Below are 6,768 nucleotides of genomic sequence, written 5' to 3' on the forward strand. Positions count from 1 at the left end.
CTGAGGCAGATCTATCGAGGTAATGATTCATCAGTTCCTTGGCTTCTTTTCCTGTGGACAGAGCATTTTTGCTCTCTAATAGAATGTAGAATTTTATTTGATTATTTAAATCTTTGAGATAATGTATCTTTTCTGTTGTCAGGAAACTGCAGAGGATCTTTTTTTTTGAGGCCCAAAAAAGTGATGAGATTGCTGGCAGTGTCTTGGTTATGATATGGATGTTTAAGGCACAATTTATCATTGGTGACTGCTACAAAGGCATCTACATCAGGGCAAGTCATCCCATGCTCATTTCATAGTCTTTGGAGGGCTTGTCAATATGTCCCTGGATGCAGTTCAGACCTTCAAAACCAGAAAGATGAACTGTGGCTAAACCCCACTGGGTACAGAGGGAACCAAACCATCTATATTAGATATAGACCCCTAAATTTAGATTGGATAAATAGCACTCCTAGTCCGAAGATGAGATTCAGAATGAGTTGAACCAAACATGACCGTAAGGAAAGCAAGTTTCAATATGAGTTTGGGGCTTTTCCCTGTATGATACTGAAATATGAATTGTTGAAATTCCCCAGAAAGTCAAATCTAGACTGACAAAAATTTTCTACAAGGTTTCAGTGTGTGGCTTTACAAACCTTTTATTCCTTAAATAATAATGATTTGTAATAGAGTCTAAAATGATCTGTAAAGGAACTTAAAATCCATGTGAACTTTGGCTCTAGATTCTATCAGCAAGCAAGGTCCTATTTGAATTATTCTTCTTGGATATTTGCTACTTAAGGAAAATCCCAGTGTAATGGCATTTGCCATCACAGAGTTTATGGCCAAAACAAATTCCATCACTCTTCTGTTTCAGTCTGCTATGTCATACCATACATAGAATTTAATCTAGTTAATTTTGCATTGAGTCTTATAACCTATATTTGACTAAAGTATTTCTCAGTAATGTAACTAAAATAAACACATCACCTTTCAATCTTCTCTTTATTAAATAAAGTGAACATTTTAAAATCTCTTGTTTTCTGTTTCCCCCTATCCTTTAAACTGTATTTGTGGAGTTTTTTTAAAACTAACTTAAAAATCTGATTATCAAACTGGACACTTACTTTTACTTTCAGGTTCACTATTGCTGTATACACAAATGCATCACCAAAATTATAGTGCTATTCCAAGGTCTACAAACTATATTTGAGCAGGTTTGACATCTCCTGAGCCAGTTTCCATTGCACTCTTGAGTAAAAATTACCTAGAATGGCTGATTTCAGGAAGGGTATTCCTAATGATCTAAAAAGGCCTTCATCATCACACTGTAACATGACGGTATTACCTGCATCTTTCCAATCGGTAATTAGTAATAAAGTTTTGCTGCTCTTTTATTCTGAAGGTTGGTTGTGTTTATTTTTCTGTATTATTTCCAAGATAATATTGGTTATTTTTAAAGAATCCTCAGCCATTGCATTCATTTGTAAAATTTGTTTACTATTTTTACTAATTATAATGTATGTATGCATTGTTACACTGGATTAGTTTAGTAACACATCTAGATAATTACTATTTGTAACTAATGTCTTCACCAGGGCTCTTTTATGGAAACTGCCTTCAAACAAAGAGCCAGTAGTAAAGAGACACTTGCTGCCCCAGATTGCTTATAATCTGGGTTAATGACATGATGCGATGGGGATAAAACAAAGAGTGTGAAATGAGCGAACCTAATTTCAGATTGTAGGAGTTGCTACAGCTGTTAGACTTCATCACTCCAAGAGTAAGCAGCAAATGACACTAACAGTGAACACCTTGAAAAGGTGGGCAGGCCACTGCATTCTGCTCACACCAGTCCAAGAGAGCTTGCTACTCTATCCTAGAAAATTTTGTCTCGATCTGTATTGCAACTTGGTGATACACTGAGCTGAACCCAACATATAGCACAAACGTGTGTGTGATCAGTAATGGTATATTGTGTTTACGTGGCAAGATTTTGGTAGCTGGGGGGCTGCAGGGTTGGCTTCTGTGGGAAGACACCAGACGCTGGCCCCACGTCAGACAGAGCCAGTTCCAGACGGCTCCAAGACGGACCCACCGCTGGCCAAAGCTGAGCCCATAAGCAACATTGGTAGCACCTCTGTGGTAACAAATTTAAGAAGGGGTAAAAAACACTGTGCAACAGCTGGGAGAGCTTTGCTGCATTGCTCTTTTAAGGAAGCAACACAGCACACAAAGTTGTTGATCAGGCGAATGCTACAGTGTTTCTGTGAACTCCATTTTTGGCAATAGCCTGAACAGAACTACTATTAGGGATCCCAGCAGCGTTTAGGAGCATATTGCACAAATTTGTGAAGTCCCACAAAATTGACACTTGGATCTTAAAAGTTTGTGCTCATTTGGCAAAGTGACTCTTTTTTTCTCTTTGCTTAGAGACATTCAGGCTTCTGATCTGCAAAGAAGTACGCATAGTAAATTGCACATGCATACACTTTCATGAGTTAAATAGCAGCAGTGACAGATGCATGAACAAAACTGATGCTGTGGCATCAAGTCATTTTGGTGAAGTTACATTAAGTTACTTCTGTTGTAAAATTAATGTATATAAAAACAGTCCACTATCTTATGCAAATGAGCCATACAATTAAAGAGTCCATAAAGCCACAAGACTTCCATTTCTGGTTATCGCTGCAGCACATAGGCTTACCAGAGATGGGGAGAATACTGAAAACAAAGAAGAATTTGAATAGCTGAGATGCCAACATTATGTATAAGCTGTAAATCAATGCAGGAAACCCAGACGAGAATAATTGGTTGAGAGACAGAAAGAATTCATCCAGAATTTGAGGAAGCTGCTTAAAGTATGATTATTCCTTGAAAAATGTTACTGGGTTTGCTTGTGTGGTCCACAATAATAAAGATGCGCTGTATTGTTGTGTACCGGATTGCATCTTGTATTTCATTGGAATTTTTTTTGCTTCTAACACCTGTGCTTATACATCTGCCACTTCACCTTAAAACTTGTTAAATAAAATTTTGGTTTTAAACTTTTTAAAATTTGAATTGTTTCCTGATCCAGTTCACATAATGGCTCTGCAAACTAGTGCATTGGCACAACTGGCAGGAAAGGAGAGAAACACAGCATAACATGGGAATGCGTGTCCAAGGCTGTCTTGTCCTCAGCCCAATTCTAGATTTTTGTTGGCATAACACATAGATGAACCCGGCCAAAATACATGAGAAAGACATCGACACCTGCCTCCAGGGTATTAGTATTCATCCTTCTCCTTTGGAAATCACAATGGACTGGAAGAAAAATGACAGCCTGTGCTTGGAAGGACTACTGCCTCTAACTGATCAAGGTGAAATCTGTGGCCAGGAAGCCAGTTGTTCAGAACCATGCTCGTCAGTGATTTATTGAGGCTGGATTGCATTATGAAAATCTGGCCTGACTGGGAGCTTGTCTTTTATCGTGTCCTCACTCCCTTAGTATGCCTCTCAGGCTTCAGGGACCTAGCAGTTCTCTTTTTATTTTGTCCACTGCCTGTCCTGACCGAAAACTGTTGTTAGCAAGTTAGAAGGGAAGTAGAAACCAGAAAGGCATTAGTTTTATTCACAGCGCTGTTGTCATTAACTTATCCAGTCATTTCACTTCTTTTTTTCTTTGTAATTGAATTGTCTTTGTTCTGTTTGAAGGTATTATCTGTGCCATTGCTCAGATCAGCCAAGAGGTTAGTGTTCGTTCTTTAGAAAAGACAGTTGCCACTGGCCTTCTACAGCAATATGCTGGCTAGTAGGATGTTTCTAGCTGTGGGGAATTAACAGTTTTCCTAGAAGAGAAACTGGAAAGAAGGAAAGTTTGGAGATTGACAGTGTTTTAGAGGGTAGGATGGAATAGGCCCTACTGTTTTCTTATTTTGGACTAGCTGAGAAGATTGGTCTGTTTTCTGAAACACTGACTGAAGGTGACCTGCAGAAGGGACTTGTGTTTTGCCCCGAACAAAGTGCATTCACTAGTTTGTATTTCTAGATGGTGTGCGATCCCACTCTACACGTTGCATCATGCTTGGTTGCCTTCCTTCATATCTTCTTCCGTTCCCTAAAACTATTTAACCATATCCATACCCAAGTTAGAATCTGAACCTCACAAATATCATTTTATAAATGGAGAGCAGTGACAATGGAATAATTCTCAGATGGGAAGGACATTTTCATACAATATCCAGAGGAGAAACATGGGAAGAAAGGGGACTAAGCATGAACATCCAGTGTAAATATCAGGCCCCTGAGTGTATGGGTAGGCCTTAATGGCCCTCACCAGCCTCTCCTATGGCCTTTACCCATACCTTCTGCCTACGGGCCCAGGATCTCCGTTTCGGCTCAAACCTGGGCCTTCTGTCCTGCTTGAGCTACATCATAGGAGTACTGGTGTTCAGCCCAGCAACAGTCATGCCCATGCCTGGGTATGGCCCCCACAGATCTGGGCCCCAACCCATGGCTGACTACCCAGTTTGATCTCACACCTGCCTTGTCATTATCGACCTGCCCAGGTATCAGCTGTGTCTGACCCTGGTCAGTGTCACTGGACCTGACCCTGACCGGTGGATTGAATTCCCAGTTTGACCTCAGACCTGCCTTGTCACCACAAGCTTGTCTGGTGGTCTGGACTCTCAGCTGACCCTGTCTGCCATCGTCACTGGGCCTGCCCTGCTCCCATTGCCTGGGTGTTGTGGGACTGAGCCCTGGCTGGTGACACCCCTACCCTGGCTGATGAGACCATATTATCATGCTTGACCCCTGGCTCTCCATCCATTAAAGAGTAGTTGGCCCTCTATGATCACTGGCAGTATACAAAGAACAGATACATTATCTGCCCCAAAACCACCATAAACAGAGACAAGCCAAGGTGAGCTGGGACCTGGAGAATAGTAACTCATCTTGTTCTTTGAGTCGCTTACTTTAGCATTGCAGATTCCCTGGACTCTGTTACAATGGAAGAGAAGATGGTGAATGCTCCTTTTGACTTAACATCTGTGACTAATCATGTCTGCCACTTCTGGTTTTGATCTGTTCCAGGGACTTTATTTGTATATATTAGGTTATCTGGGTTAAGTGCAGCTTCACTTTCTCCCTTCTATCTATCTAGTCTGAAGTTGTTTAGCAAGATATTCCTGTTTTTATTCCAACTCAGTATCAAGAAGTCACAGGTACTAACTGGCACTCAGCTTTGAACTTATTTTTTATGCAGTGAACGCATGCTTTGTGTATCACTGAAGAATTCATAGGTCTCCAGTCTTTGATTTCTCAACTTTGCTTTGCTGACAGATATTGAAGAAGTCTCTTCAGATGCTTGTTTCATTCCCCTCCCAGTTCTTCATAGTAATTTTTTGTTGTAAAGAACGTTTTTCCCCCAAGTGTGACTGTGGAGAAATCAAACATTATTATAATGAGCAGGACCAACATCTGAATGAAATTATGGGAGTGGGAACATGAATGTAGTCTCGTATAGTTTCACTATTATGCTTATAAGTGGTTTGTTTTTTTAATGAAAACTGCCTTAAATTAATGGGCTAGATGGGGAATAAAAGAGGAAGAATCACTATTGTCAGTATGTTTTGTATAGCAGCACTTTTCATGTACCAGCATGGGGGTTTTTTTGTTGTGCTTTTTTTTTTTCTTACCAGCGTGTTCAGCTACTACTGCCATCCTTTCCTTCTGGGGAAAAATGCAGGAGGTGACCTAAGGAATGAAGGTGCCTGTGATCAGGTAACTTGGCCTTAACCTGCGACTAGACTGGTAAATCCCCAGTGCAGACAGGGCGGCATTCAAGTTCAGTGTGGCTGAACATCCAATATGATCTGATTAAGAGAGAACACCCATCTGCTTGGCCTGGCCAGTTAAAGTCTCCCCACACGAAAAAGGCAGGAGGAACAGATCTCGCGTGCCCAGAGCTCATCACTCCATTTGGAGAGTCTCTATCTTCAGTTACAAAAGTCGCGTTTTAATTTCTAATCTAGACTTTATTTATACAAACCAATATTGTAGCATGTAGAGAAGACTAACAGATTTTAAAGTCAGAAGATGTACTAAGTGTCTTTCCTGTCCTCCCTGAAGAGATGAGAGAAACAGCATCACTTAGCAGTGGGCACGTTTTAGAAGAATGTTGGTTTAAAGTCATTAAAAAATTGAGAATTCAGCAGAACCGGAGGTAAATAGTTTCTGTAGTTGAAGAACTGCACCTTTTTATTGTCTGAAATTGTCTCACTTCAGCTTCCAACTGTGTAGCTCATCAGGTCTGTTGCAGACCTGTTACTAGGAGTCTTGGTGCATATAAACACTCAGTTCTACATCCCGTGATCTTACTAACTCAAGCTCCCTTTTCTTCTATGAACACTCCCCCCAGATTTTTCAGTAAGCTTTAAGGAATACTGTACCTTTATTGCAGATGTGCCTTTGTCCTTCATAGAGACGTAACTTGCATTTAGGTTTATTGAAACACTTTTGTTCTGACACGCTGACGATCGGGACTCGGACGGCTGAGCACGAACGTGCCACGCTCGCAGCCCTTCCTCCTCCCTCAGTTTTGCTCCGTTCAGAACTGCTACGAGCAAGTTTAAATTCGCTGAAAGCAAACGGACGGCTGAGCACGAACGTGCCACGCTCGCAGCCCTTCCTCCTCCCTCAGTTTTGCTCCGTTCAGAACTGCTACGAGCAAGTTTAAATTCGCTGAAAGCAAACACTGCCGTGCACAGCAAGGGCTCCCGGCCCCGCAGGCGGGGAGGGGTAACG

At 41.2% G+C, this 6,768-nt stretch overlaps 1 long non-coding RNA gene across 1 annotated transcript; it reads right to left on the reverse strand.

Moving 5' to 3' along the window:
* Positions 1 to 326: 326 nt before the first annotated feature.
* On the reverse strand, positions 327 to 6,566 carry LOC103912503. The gene is made up of 3 exons (XR_663372.1): positions 6,414 to 6,566; positions 5,661 to 5,718; positions 327 to 342 (listed from the first exon to the last, which is right to left on the reverse strand). It is a non-coding gene; the product is annotated as an uncharacterized LOC103912503 (long non-coding RNA).
* Positions 6,567 to 6,768: the final 202 nt, after the last annotated feature.

The sequence above is a fragment of the Pygoscelis adeliae genome, unplaced genomic scaffold (genome assembly GCF_000699105.1).
Source record: "Pygoscelis adeliae isolate BGI_AS28 unplaced genomic scaffold, ASM69910v1 Scaffold452, whole genome shotgun sequence".
Lineage (NCBI taxonomy): Eukaryota > Metazoa > Chordata > Aves > Sphenisciformes > Spheniscidae > Pygoscelis > Pygoscelis adeliae.